Source organism: Hakea prostrata, chromosome 6 (assembly GCF_041222555.1).
Source record: "Hakea prostrata isolate BN-2017 chromosome 6, UWA_Hpros_2, whole genome shotgun sequence".
Lineage (NCBI taxonomy): Eukaryota > Viridiplantae > Streptophyta > Magnoliopsida > Proteales > Proteaceae > Hakea > Hakea prostrata.
The window spans coordinates 1,308,927-1,324,569 of NC_142605.1; positions in this window are offsets into that span (position 1 = coordinate 1,308,927).

The following is a 15,643-nucleotide window of genomic DNA, read 5'->3' on the forward strand; positions in this document are numbered from 1 at the left end:
CTTGAATGCCTTGAGTCAACCTTTATTGTATTCAATTGTGGGTTTTGGTTTAAAAGTTGTTTCTAAGGGTTTGGATTTTGTTCTCTCTACTATGACAACAAGATCTAGCCTTAGAGATAGAATTGTTGCTTTGCAAAGTTCTGATCAAGAGTTGAAAGAGAAGATTGAGAAGATTGCTTTGAATCCTGGAATGGACCCTGATTTTAGTACGTCTATGGATGGTACTTTATTGTTTAGAGGTAGACTTTGTGTGCCAGCTGTTGAAGAAATCAAGAAGGAAATATTGAAAGAAGCACACCAGTCAATCTTTACAGTGCACCCTGGAAATACCAAAATGTACAAGGACTTAAGGGAGCATTTTTGGTGGATTGGTTTGAAAGCTGATGTTGAAGATTTTGTTGCCAAGTGTGAAACTTGTCAACATGTGAAAGCCTTTCATCAACCTCCGTCTGGATTGCTTCAACCCCTTCCTATTCCTAGTTGGAAGTGGGAAGATATCTCCATGGACTTCGTGACTAGCTTGCCTCGGACAAGTAAAGGAAATGACACTGTGTGGGTGATTGTTGATAGGTTGACCAAATCAGCCCATTTTATCCCAATGAAAATCACTTACACCTTGGATAAGCTAGCTAGGCTTTATGTGGACAATGTGGTTCGTCTGCACGGAGTGACTGTGAGTATTGTTTCTGATCGTGATCCTAGGTTCACCTCAAGGTTTTGGAATGGTTTTGCGAAAGCCTTGGGAACCAATTGAATCTGAGTACAGCTCATCATCCATGGTCTGATGGACAATCTGAGTGGACAATTCAAATCTTGGAAGATATGCTTAGATCTTGTGTGGTGGATGGGTGGAAATTGGGATGAACACTTAGCTTTGGTTGAGTTTGCCTATAACAACAGTTATCAAGCAACAATAGGCATGGATCCATTTAAAGCTTTGTATGGTAACACTTGTAGAACACCGTTGTATTGGACTGAGACCGGTGAAAGAAGAGTCTTGGGTCCGGAAATGATTGAAGCTACAAGTGTGATGGTTGAGATGATTAGAGAAAGAATCAAGTCTGCCCAGTCTAGACAGAAATCTTATGCCGACAAGAGAAGAACCAATTTAGAATTTCCGATCGGGGAAAAAGTTTTCCTTAAAGTATCACCTATAAAAGGGGTGACGAGATTCAATGTGAAAGGAAAGCTTAGCCCTCGTTTCATTGGACCTTATGAGATTTTGGAAAAGGTTGGACCTATCACATACCGTTTGGCCTTGCCCCCATCTCTTGCTGGAGTTCATAATGTGTTTTATGTTTCGATGCTTCGAAAGTACATAGAGAACCCGGAACACATACTACAGCAAGCACCTGAAGAACTTAGTGCCGATCTTTCTTACGATGAAGGACCAGCCGAGATCCTAGACAAAAAGGACAAGCAGTTGCGGAATCGCACCATCCCTTTGGTGAAGATTCGGTGGAAAAATCACACCCCGGAAGAAGCTTCATGGGAAAAAGAAGAAGACATGAAGGAGAAATTTCCTCATCTTTTTGGAAGCATGGGTACGCTTTCAATTTTGAGGACGTAATTTTTTTAAGGGGGGGGGAGAATGTGAAATCCAACCCTTTCCTAACCCTGACCCTGACCCGGATCCATTGGTGTTTGTAGGTCCAAAGACCCGAAGTAGTGGAAGAAGAGACTTGTGGGCCCTCATAGTCGAAGATTCGGTGTATGACTCAGAGCCTATGGATATTGACAGTGATGCCCCTTACTTCGAGACACTGTCAGTGTTCGGTGAGAAACTGCACCTAGAAGGGGGGAGCGTAGTTGAAGTACGTGATGCACTTCCGATCTCATTCGAAGGTATTTATCTATTCTAGACTTTTTGATTGACTTGGAGAAAACCCAACTCAATTTGGATAAGTATGCCCTTCCATTTCCCTGATTGAAGTTGTTGTTCAGGCTTGATCGACCAGCAAATTAATAAATCCAAAAATCAAAAAATTCCTTATTATTTAAACCCTACTTTATGGGAACTCATGAATAAAAGGCTAACCTAATCATTGGCACTCCAGAGCATGAGGAGTGAGCTTCCCTAAGGCATTCCTTGAAGTTGGTGAAGGATCTTGGTCTCAATCATTGCCTTCCATCTCCATTGCTTCCTCAAGGTATGATTCCTCTCTCTCATTCTCTAATCTACTATTTCCTCCACTCTTTCTTACTATTGAGACTATACTGAAGTGCTGCAACCTTGCAAACACTTGGCCATGTGTTTCCCCTTTCATCTCCATTAATTTCTTTTCATTCTTGCTATGCTATGCATTCAATACAATCAATAGCATTGCATTTCTATGATTCTTATCATTCCAACTTGTCTTAGTGATCTAAACTGATGTGTAGGTGTATGCTAGGTCTGATTTACTATTGGTTTATGATTCTCTTTTAGTTCTTATCACTTCCTTAGATGATTCCCCATCATTCCTTGCCATTGCAACAAATTCCATTTCAATTCTTGATGTTTAGCATATAGAACATAGGATTTCAATTTGGGTATTCCTAATTGGACCATTAGATCATGATAATTTTCATTGTGTAATGTCCTTATATTGCTGTGATCATTCCCTCCAAGTTTCGGATCGATCCAAGACCCGGAAGACCGGTTTTGGGCCCAATTTCCCTATGCTGCCCATTACTGTTCCTAAGGGTGTCAATTCGGTACTGAAACCGTATTACCGCACCGTGCCGAACCGTTTAAACCGCACTGCACCGTACCATTTCCAAATTTGTTACGGTTTGTACCGAAACCGAATTTGGTAATTCGGTACGGTACAGTACCATACCGACGGTATGTACCGTATACCACATACCGCATACCATATACCGTATACCGATGATAATAGATAAACCCTAAAATTGGCTTGTAACTTGCTTTGTTCGTAAGTCGTAACATTCGAACTTCAAAGAGCAGAGAGCAGCCGTTGGGGGCGGGACTGAGAGCAAGAGCCAAGAGGTGCGATTGTGCGAGCTTGCAAGGTGAGACTCTACTCTAGTTCTTGATTCCTTCCTTCCTCTCGTTCTTCCTTCCTTCTTGTTTAGTTTCTTCTTCTACTCTGATTTCTTTTTATTTTCTACAAATCTGTTCTTCCTTCGTTCTTACCGTCTAGCGTCCGGGACCTAGGTAAGCAGTAGCAAATCGCCTCTTGTTCATCCTTCTTCGAAGCTCCATCTAGCTGGGTAAGCTCCATCTCATAAGCAGTAGCAACTGCAAGCAAGCCTGCAACTAGTGGAGTTCGACGAACAGAGCAGTAAGCTAATTAATATTTTTGGGTTAATGAATTGTTCCAGCATTAATTAACACTTGTTTGATGTCTAGCAACTTCCTTGTGATCTGGCTTGAAGCATGTGGTATTTGATTAACACATTTGATATTTAAAATGCCAATTTTGAAGGCTTGAAGCAGTTCCGAGGTGTTCGATTTTGATTGACTCACTTGCATGGCAGACGTTTGATGAAATATCTGAGAGGATTTTCGTGGTGTTACTTGTATTCTGTTTTTGCCACAGGAATCCTCTCATGGTGTTAATTGTATTCTGTTTTTGCCACAGAAAATTGTGTTTACAACTCGGTTCTTGATACAGAAAATTGTGTGTTATGGCAAAATGATTGTAGGATCATTGGTTTCAACCATGCCTTATCCGAAAAAGTATTATTCTTACTAACATGTAAAATATTTTTGCCATACTCTGTTTCATGGTGTTTGGTATACCATACCTAATTTATGTGTAACCCATGTTTTCTATCTGAATGATTTTTGGGTAGCCTGCTAATTAATATTTTTGGTTTTGGTTTTGCATTGATCAAACTATTATTTGATCTGTTATTATCATTATTGTTTGCACATTCCGATTTGTAAGCAATCAATTTTAGGGAAGTGAAGGTACCCAAAAGCTATGATCTTTTCTTTTCTATTGGAAATGAAAAAAATTTGTCTTTTACCCTGTGATTGTTCATTCTTTTGGGGTATAGGCTTAGGCTGAGGCATAGAGAGGAAGCTCAAGATGCAAAGCATGTACATATGTATACAATCAGACTCTCAACTCCGTATATATTTGAGAATTGAGGGTGGGATTGGGGAAGTTATTTCCAAGATGAAGGATAATAGAGTAGTACTCATTTCTGTTTGGCAAGGAGTAGCCAATATTTATTGCAAATTTCTTTTATTTGTAAGTGGGTATCTTTTTTATGTCGATTGGAGGGTTTCTTCTCTCTTTTCTTTTCTTCTTCTTCTGTTTTTTTTCCCCTCCTGTTTGGTAAGAGATTCGGGTGGTGTTGGGAAGTTGGGTCAAGTAAATTTTTCGATGGGCACCTGCCACCTAGTAGAGGTGACAAACCAAATTGTGACCTGACCTTCTCTACATACAGCCTGCATGATGTGTTTTCTTATTTCTAGCTCTAAATTGGTTGTGAGTTTGCATGTTTATGCTCACTTGTTTAACATATTTATTATGTGGGTTATCACTTCTATAGTTCTATGTAGACTTGGAATTTAGCTGCAGTTCGTATATTATTTTATTGGTTATCAACTAATTCTTTTGTGATTTTATGTTTATTGTTATTGCTCTTGTTTCTATTTTTCGGAAGAGTGTAAGAGGTGAATTGTCTTATTTATCATTTTTGCAGTTACTATTATATTTGTCACTCCAAAAAAATGAAAAGGCGTCGGTCTGAGATTGTCGAGTCACATGATGTTTCTGTTTTGGGTCCGGAACCTTCTCAGACTGAAAGAACTATTGAGCAATTAGATAACCAAGGAGAGACCCTTTTAGATTCAAATCAACCAACCAAAAGGGGCAAAGTTAAAACATCATTATGTTGGACAAGTAATTGGTTTAAAATGGTTGATCCTGATCCCAAAAAATATCAAGATGGAAGGCCTAGAGAAAAATGCACAAAATGTGGGAAGATATTTTTGGCTGACCCCCAAAAAAATGGGACCACTGGTCTCAATAATCACATGAAAAAGTGTCCTAAGGCAGATAACAAAGACATAAATCAAATGGTGTTGCAACAAAGTGATGGGGACTTGGGGATGAGAAGCTTGAAAATTGACCCGATTGTAGTGCGTGATTTGGTCTTGGAGATGATTGTTAAGAATGAACTCCCTCTGAGATTTGTAGAGTATCAAACATTTAGGAAACTAATGTTATATATTTATCCTGAGTACTCTCCTATTAGTAGGAATACTCTTTTGAGTGATATTCATAGAATCTTCAAGAAGGAGAAAGTTGCTATTAGAGAGGCAGTGAAGATATCATCTGGAAGAGTGTCAATCACAACAGATCTGTGGACTTCAATAGCTAATGATGGGTATATGACACTCACTACTCATTATATTGATAACTCATGGGTTTTGCAGAAGAAATTGATCAAGTTTTCTATATTAGCACCTCCACATTCGGGTGCTAATATATGTGAGGCTATTCACAAGATTTTGATTGAGTGGGGGATTGAACAAAAATTATTTTCAATGACAGTTGATAATGCAAGTTCCAATGATTCTGGGATTAATTATTTGAGGACCACTTTGAATTCAAAGAATGCATTGATTTGTAAAGGAGAATTTTTTTCATATTTGATGTTGTGCCCATATTTTGAACCCTATAGTTCAAGATGGCATCAAATTCATAGATGCATCTGTTCAAAAGGTTCGAGATAGTATCAAGTATGTGAAGAGCTCACATGCTAGGAAAGTAAAATTTCAAGAATGTTGTGCTCGCCTAGGAATGTCATTTAGTAGGGGTTTGCATGGAGATGTAACTACAAGATGGAATTCGACATTTCAAATGCTTAGTGATGCTCTATTTTATAGGCCAGTATTTGAGACTTTGGGATATTCAGATCAAAGTTATGCATTGAACCCTGACTCAGATGAATGGGAGAGGATTAAAAAAAATTTAAAATTGTTGAAGCCATTCAATGAGGTAACAAAGGTTTTATCGGGTTCTAAATATCCTACTTCAAATCTTTACTTTGTTTGTGTGTTGAAAATTTACATAACTTTGAATAATGGATCACTGATAGATGAGTTTATGGGAAATATGTTTACTGCCATGAGACTAAAATTCAACAAATATTGGGAGAAATACTCTTTGATTTTGTCAATTGCCATTATTTTGGATCCCCGATACAAAATGAGTATTGTTCAGGCTGCATTTGAATCAATCTATCAAGGAAACTCTTTCTTAGTGGAAGGTGAAATTCGACGTGTTAAGGGAGCTTCGGAAAAGCTCTATGGGGAGTATGCGAACATGTCAAAAGATAAAGAGTCTTATGCTTCTTCTTCTTCTTCTTCTGTTATGATCTACGAGGCCTCTTCTGATTTTCTCAAGGTATATTATTATATGTCTTTGATAATTTGTGTTATCATTTGATTGATATTTATTAGTTTTTATATATAATACCTTGTATGTCTATTTTATAGAATTTCCTTGAAAAAAATTCTGTGGAAAAAGTTGGGACAAATAAGATTGAAGTGGAACTGTATCTTGAAGAGCCATCCAAGCCATGGGCAAAGGATTTTGATATTCTTGCATATTGGAAGGTAGCTGAAGGACAATACCCTAATTTGGCAAGAGTAGCTCGTGATGTTTTAGCAATTCCAGTGTCAACGGTGGCATCTGAATCAGCATTTAGTGCTGGGGGTAGGGTGATTGATAAATATCGAAGTAAGTTACTCCCTAACAATGTTAAAGCCTTAGTATGCCTTCGAGATTGGATGTATGATGTGAACTTTGGAGGTAATATTTTTTTTCTTGTTATTACTATGCGTATCTCCTAAAATATTGTTTTTTAACTCTAATTAGTTATTTTAATTGTTGTTTTTCTCATTTCGTATAGCTGAACCGGATCCAGGATCAAGATCTTGAAGAATTATCTCGAAGCATTGCAAGATGTTTTTACAATGTATCCGGTTTCTACTGAAGGATCCTCAACTCCTAGCAACGTAGAGTAAGTCTATAAGAATATAAGATTGTTGTTGTATATGCTTCTGTTTTCATCTAAAAGTAATTGAAACTCAAGTTAATATTAATCCAAAGATGATATTCTAATTCCAAATTGCATGGATTGATGTAGCGTGGATTCGTGGAACTGTGGAAGGGAGGATGCATAGCAACAAACCATAGAGTTTGTAATTTCATCTAGTTCTTTGCCATGCCTATGTTTTCATTAACTATGTTTTCTGTTTTTTATTAAAATTGGAATATCCTCTCTTTAATGAAGCACATTTTGGGGTAAACATTTTTTTGAGTGCTTTACCTTTTTTTTATTTTATAATGTTTGCAATAGTCTATGTTTTTATTGTTAAGTATTTCAGCCCCGTCGATCTCTGCCAGCCAATCCATGAGTTTTTGTTTAATTTAATGGATCCAAGTGAAGATTTAGATTATTCCTCCTCACATTGTATTATTGTATTTTTAAATGAAGAAGAACCTAATATTCATGAGTCCTAGGCTAGGAAATGTTGTGCAGGTTAATCAAAATCTTGCATTATGTGGTGAGAATTTAAATTCACTTTCTAGGTTTGATGCTTACTATTACTGAATTTCTTTTTATGACTTTTAAAAGAAAGAAAAAAAATGACGTTTGCCATGTCTTGGTTTGTGCAGATTGTAGGCCCTATTGTCAAACTATGATGCAGAAGGTGCATGGGCATGGCCCCTACCTGATTGATGAGTTCGTGGAATACCTTAATGGAATCATCCAACAAAATAGTTGATGCATAGCAGCATAGGATGAGAAGACTGGACTTCTTAAGAGTTTTTAGTGTATGCTAGTTTTGTAACTTTGTTGGTGCTTGTTTTCTTGTATCTGCAATGTGATAAGATTGTGATGCTTCTAGGTACCCTCTCAGAACTACCCCAAGATTTCAGGCCCATAATTAGGTCAGGCTTATTCAAAGGCCCACGGTTAAGCAATTCCAGCATCATGGATTCAAGTTGGTGACATAACTGAGTAGATAATTTGACAATTTCATTAACCACAGAATTTAGGTCCAAAAGGAAATCAGAAAATATGAATGCTCAAATGACTTTCAACAAATGCAAGCAAATACTAGAGGGGGGAAATAATAGATCCTCTTACAATTCTCTCATGTTAGCATATATACATGCAATTAATGACAGGTGATAAAATTAGTTTTGTTTTACCAAATTGCAGATTTTCAACCTTTCCCAGCTTTGTTTGGCTCAAGTCAAGCTATTTGCTGAAATTGCTGCCAGCAGTGTGATAAGATTGTGATGATTCAAACAATACTCTTAAATCTCATACTAGAAGTTTTGATCTTGATCTCTATAATATTGTAATAACGACTGAGACATAAGTCAAATATTCATCAGGTGAAGGAAAAAAAAAAACCACCATAGATGACTCTTATGCCAAACCTTGAAAACATACCGATTTTCATACCATAACAAAACCGAACCGTATACCGAACCGTGCCATTTTTTCGCACCGAATTATTACCGTTTTCATACCGTACCGTTTTTAAAAATACCGTTTTCATACCGTACCGTATAAATTCGGTATGGTACGAAAACGGTATGAGGTTTTCAAACCCAAAACCGTACCGTATCGTACCGAATTACCGATACCGTACCAAATCGACACCCTTAAATGTTCCTCTTGGTCGACTGGTCAGTTGACCAGTTTATCGACCAAAGGAAAACAACAACTCAACACTTGCTCATTTCGCTTCGTTTGATCTCCGATTTGATTGTTTCCTTCTCTAATGCAGCATATATGTTGTTTAGGGTTCAAGTTCTAAGTCGGGGACTATTCTAAGTGGTATTTTCTATTATTCCCGATTCGATTAAGGTAAGGACGGTTATACCGATATGACATAGATTGTGTGTTTATTACAATGATGATTGATAACATGGTATGCTTAGCTTATCATTTGTATTTCAACATCATATGACTATTGTAGATGTCTTTTAACAGTAGTAACATGTTTAATTACTCTTATATATCATGCCTATTTAATTATTGTTATTTACATATACACTTCAATCATGTGATGTTATAATATGATTTTCAATATGATGATGTATCAAGTATGTGTGATATGATGAATTGAGAATGTGATTGGATAAGTATGATTTGGGATTGAGGAATGTCCTACTGACGTTTTTGTCCTTGGACGTCGGAGGGAATAGTATGGGATGTTCTCCGAAGGTGTCCATTGATGCTTTCCCGAATTATTGGATGACATATCTAGGACTTGTCTAGATGTATGGCTAGGATGTCCTTGTCATATCAGACCCGAATCGGAAGGGTATTGAGACCGAATGACCCGTGGTAGTAGTATGGTTTGATGGGAGCTCAAGACCGGTAACCAACCCGGGAGAGGACATAGATCATATTATGAATACCCGAAAGGGGCTATTGTTGGTAGGGTTGCAAATAGTCAAGACTTGGGCTCATGGGTGCTTGAAGATCGGTGAGTCATACCCGTGAGGGGACGTGAAAGATTCCCGTCTACTATTTATGGATGACCAATGGGGTTGATGAGTCCAGTGAGTAATATCCGTGACTCTAGTGTGAAGGATACAGAAGGGATCGCCTGGGGCAAGAAAAAGATGTATCTAGATCTGACATGGTATTACTGAGTAGATGACTTGCATTGGGCTAGGCTTTACTGTGACATGTGCCAATACTTATACCAATGGTGATGTGAGAGAGTGGTGACCAAAACCCCAGCCATGGAATTGTCCGAGAGGGATGCAGGACCCAAGTCCCACCGGAGAACCCAAGATACTTGGATGGTTGAGGGAAGAGTGATTTGAGACCTACCCAAGGAAGTATGGTGCTATGACTTAAAGCATGTCTACCATAAAGACTAGCATATGTAGAGTTAGAATCATATTTGCACCATCTGTCTCATATCATTCGCATCATGTTATGACTTGTATCATATGATTTATGTATTATGGATTAATTGCCTTGCTGAGTTCCTTTGAACTCATTCCTTTCTATGCATTGCCTTGTTAGACTATTCTACAGGTTTTGAAGAGCCCAATGGCACGTCCTTTGAAGCACCCTTTGATGAGCCACACTACCCTCAGGGTAGTGGCTACTATGAAGATTATTGTGAGGGTACCAAAGAGGACTATTTTTCACACCAGGATTAGCCCGACATTGGTGCTGGAGAAGCTATACTAGACTTCGGATATCTATAGTTATGAGGATGTGTTTTATGTGACTGAAGAAACATTTATTTAATGTTGTATTTGGAATTCTTATTAAGACCAGATCTGTAACTTAACTTCTTGATATACTCCTAAGATTTTTGTTTTGAAAATCTAACTTAAATTTGCTACTTTTTGCTGCCGTGTGAGGAAGTGACTTTTGATCACTCTCTCTCTCTCTCTCTCTTTCCTTTTGGATTCTATATATATTGGTATCATCTTTATTCCGCACTCTATATCTATTTTATCTTATTTATGATTCTTTATTATATGCTTAAAACATGATTATTATCGTTCATGATTGTGTTATCGCGTATGTGGGAGGCATGGTTGCTCGATACTTGATCTTCGGGACTGTGGATCACATACCCGGGTATGCCCGATGGGGTACCGGCTGGGTGGATGTGACAATAGTGAGTCCGAAAGAGTATCTAATGGGACCATACCTAATGGTGCCCCCGGTCAGCAGACTCCTCTGAATGGCTAGAATGCCGGTGATCTCCTTGGTGCTTTGCTAGTGGAAATTTCCAAGATCTTGCCAATATCATGGGCAATATTATGCAGCAACAAGCTACTCAGCTCATTCAAATGATGATGGGTTTTGTGAAATCCAGCCCAAACCTAGCTAGGACACCCTATCTGTTTTGGGTAAAGAAAGGTTAGTTTAATGTTACACCTTGAAGTTGGACCTTGATTTCAGTGTTCTATCTCCTTCTTCTCTCTTTTCTTCTTCTTATTGTTCTATCTTGATGTTTTGATTGTGGAGAAGATGTTCCACTACTATAACTACCTATTCTCTAATCTCCTTATGTCTTAGAGTGAACCCCCAATCACTCTATGCATTCCTTGAAACCACATGGTGAATCTCTTCAATTCTTCATTGATTTTGATCGAGTTTTGGACAACATGATCATTCTACTGTAGCTTCTTTTCTAATTGATGTTTAACATGTTTGATCTTAGCCTTTACTGCTGTTCTAATGAATTCCATCTCTTTGAATCAATTTCCCTTTCTTTCTAGCCATTATAGCCTTCTATGTTGACCATTGATATAAGCATTCTAGTAAGTTTCTATTTTTGATTCCTCTCATTCTAGGATTAGTATTCTTTTGATTTTCTATTTAGTTATTCTTGCCTCTGATATGTTCTTGATATTCCATTAGAGTGAAGCCTTGTTCTCTCTAATTCTTCCCTTGAATCCATGGTGAGTTTGCTATGAGAACCATGTTGTTTCCAATTTAGAAACTCATGTTCCCAATTTATAAAGTACTGATTTTTGGACCATGGATGATGTCCAATTCATGCTAGATAATCTTAGTATGTTTGTGTGAAGTTCCCTTTCGAATTTTGGATCAATCGGACTTCAAACAAAGAAGTTATGACCAAAACAATGCATTTTTGTACCTTGCTGTCTCCATTGGTCGACTGATTGGTCGATTGGGGCAAGTAGACCAATCAATCGACCAATGAGATCTGTTTTGTGGATTTAGGTCTTTGCTTTCTCTATTTAAGTCTAATCTCGAGTCTACTTTGTATTTTCTGCCTCCTAAGCCTCTGAGAACGAGCCAAAGCTCCATTGCAACTATTTCTTTTGCAACCAAGGTTGGATTCTTGCAAGGACTCTTGCGTTTCTTCTCTTCTTGCATCGAAAGGTATGTTACGCTCTCTTCTTCTTCTTCATCTCTGATTTTCTTTCCTTTTTGGGCTGAGACAGTAGAGAAGATGTTGCATTCTCTGTTGCAAGCATCCCTCTACTCGTCTCTCATGATTTCTTAAGGATTAATGGCTAATGCAATGATCTAAATCATGATCATTGCAAGCTTTTGAAGGAATCATGATCTAAATCATGATCTTGTCTTCGTTCATCTTTAGATTCAAATTCTGATCTTCTTAGATTTGTTTTATTGATCATATTAGTAGTCAATCGTTGTGTTTTCTTTACAAGAGTTGTAACCTATCAATCTCTAGTTCTTTCTTCTTGATCATACCATGCTTTCTTCGAAAACCATGACTGATACATTTATGGTAAGTTTTGTTTCCTTATTTGTGTCTTTAGATTTTTTTATCAATAATAGTGTTAGGTTTGTTCCTTAGCACTAGGATACTATCATGATGATTCCTTGCTTGTTTGGTGGCAATTCGAATCACAAAACTCGGATTTCGGACCAGAAATCCCTGTTTTTGTCTGTCACTAACCCTGTTGGTCGACTGGGTTAGTAGACCAATCAATCGACCAATGAGGACAGCAACCTCATATTTGTTCTGTTTTGAATGATTTGATCTCTTACCTTCTAGGTTTCTTTCCTAATATGATATATATACTTGTTTAGGACCTTCTTGCCAAGTTTGGGAAGATTCTCCTTGATCCTTGGAGATTCTCTTCAAGTTATATAGGGTAAGGATGGTTACTTCTATAATAGCATAGATTGTGTGATTTTAGTTTCTATATTAGAATCTTTCGGATTTGTTACCATAAATAGATTCTTTTATGGATATACTATTGTTGCACTTACTTTAATTACAGTAGCTTTATTTACTTGTATTCTTTAGTTTATGAATGTCTTTATTTGTCAATTGTTTATGAGATGGATCTTATTATGGTATATTTTCTATATACTGTAAATGTATATGATATGATTGATTTGTGATTGTGACTGATTAAGTATGGTTCGGGAAGGAGAGGTGTCCTTTTGACACTTCTATCCTTGGACATCAGAGGGAATAGTATGGGATGTTCTCCGAAGATGCCCATTAACACCTTCTGAATTGTTGGTTGTCATACTTAGGGCTGTCTAGCAGTGTTTGGCCGGGCCGGTTATATCGGACCCGATTCGGAAGGGTATTGAGACCCCGTTATGGCAGCAATGGGGATTCATGGGCGCTCAAGACCGATAACCAACCCGTGAGAGGACATGAATCACATTGTGGGGGGCATTTATTGGTAGGGTTGCATATGGATAGACTTGGGCTCATGGGAGCTCAAGACCGGTAACCAACCCATGAGAGGACGTCAGAGCTTCCCGTATACCATATGTGGATGACCTATAGGGTTGATGAGTCCGTAGTCAGGGACTATGAGGACTCTAGTGTGAAGGATACAGGAAAGGATCGCCAAGGGCCAATGAATGGACGTATCTGGATCTGACTTGATATGACTAAGTAGATGACTTGCATTGGCTAGGCTTTACCCTGACATGCACCAGTACTTAGACCAATGGTGATGTGAGAGAGCGGTGACCTATACCCCCAACCATGGAATGTCCCGAGGGATGCCAGACCCACTACCAAATGGCGTTGTGTGATGAGACCTTCCCAAAGAAGTATGGTGCTATGACTTAAAGCATGTCTGCCAATAGAGACTAGCATACCTAGAGTTAGATTCATACATTCATTGTTTGTCTCATACCATATTGCATTTCATGTTTTGCTTTGAAATCCTGCCATTTACGTTATTATGGATTTAACTGCCTTAGTGGGTTTCTTTTGAAACTCACTCCTTTTGTACCATATCTTTTGTTAGACTTCTCTACAGGTTTGGAATACTATGACGGGACGTATGAGGAAGTGCAAGGTGAAGAAGATGAAGAAGAGCCAACTAAAGATGTGGATTAGATTTCTCTTGTTTCTTCTAGACTTATCTTTTACTTTACTTGTATTAGCTTAGAGCTTTACTTAGATTTCGATCTACCTTCTGCATATGTTTGTGGAGTATATTTCCGCTATACTCCACAGTTGTCTTTTGATTTGGTATCTTGTTAATTTGCACTCTGATATTCTTAGTGATCCTTCTGAGATCTTTCTTGAATTTTATTATTAACTTATTAGAATACAATGATTTGTTCTTGCTTTTGATTATGTTATTGTGCTAAATGGATATGATCGTTCCTAAACTTGATCTTTTGGACTGTGGATCACTCCCCCGGGTAACCTAGATAGGGTATAGGCTGGGTGTATTTGGGCGGGATGTGACAGGTTTTATGACTCTACATAATGAGACTCGTACCGCTACGAGTGGAAATCCTCAAGCCGATGTTCCGAATGCGGAGAGATTAGCTGGAACTCCCCATACTCGATTGATGGAGAGTTTTTTGAAATTGCAAGTGCCAACTTTTACCGGTGTTTCAAAGGACACTCTTTTTCTAAATAAGTGGCTGCGAGAACTAGATAAGGCTTTTCGTAACCTACGGTGTTCTGATGCTCAGAAGATTTTGTTTGCTGAGCAGAAGCTCCAGTATGAAGTTGATGTCTGGTGGAACTCCACCCGTCCGATTCTTGAAGATTTACATGCTGGTGTGGTTACTTGGGAAATTTTTAAGGATGCTTTTTGTAAGAACTATTTCCCCGAAGCGGTGAAAGATGCTAAGGAAGCTGAGTTTATGGCTCTTGTGCAAGGATCTCTCTTTGTGCTGGAATACCAGCAAAAGTTTGAAGAACTTTACTTCTTTGCCCCTAATTCTATGAGACCTGATCGTGCAAAGGCAAATAAATTCTTCAAGGGATTGCGACCTGCAATCAGGGCTTATCTCACTACTCTTCCTATTGAGAGCAATGCCCAGATTGTTCAGAATGCAAAGAAGTTAGAAGAAGCTGAGAAGGACAGCGCTCTTGTGCAGAGGCCGTGGCAGCAAAGAAATCCCGGTTTAGTTGATAGATCAGAAAGGAGATTGATTCATTAGACCTACACCCTATCCTACTCCTACTTTTTAGCCTAGGAGTGTAGGCCAGAGTTTAGGATATTCACAGGCCAGTCAGCAGAACCAATACAGTGGGAACAGACAAGCAGTGAATGTTCTAGTTACTAGGCCAGTGAATGTGAATTCTAGACCGTTGAATCAGAAGCATCCAGTGGCAGCACCTCCAATTGTACCAGGGATCCCATTTGCTTTTTCTGTAAGCAGACCACGGAGATCCCTCAGCATAAGGATCTTCCGAGCAACCTAACCAATTGGCTACCAAAAATCAGATCGATAAATTACAAAAAACGATCGGAGGTCAGATTGATGAACTCCAAAAGCAAATTTCATCTTTGAACGAGTTGGTGAGGGTAGCGATGCGTCATATAATTGCCCCAGGAGTAGATAATCAAGAAAGCCCAGCCAATCTAGGGGGAACAAGAAGAGAACGACCACTGATTCCCGATCAAGATAGTCGACCATCAGGAGACTTGAACAAGGGCAAACAAAAAGTGGGAGATAAAGTTCGAGCACCCGGAGAAGGAACTTCAAAAGACCCTCCTTTAGGGCTCGAGCAGGAAGATCAACATAGCAGCACTAATCATGTAGACAAGGGTCGACGCAAAGAAGGAGAAAAAAGAGCTCAAGCCGAAAGTATGAAGAATGTCAATAGGCAAATTGACGAATTAAAGGAAGAGGTAAAAAAGATGAAAGATTCAAGTAAAAATACTCTGTACTCAGT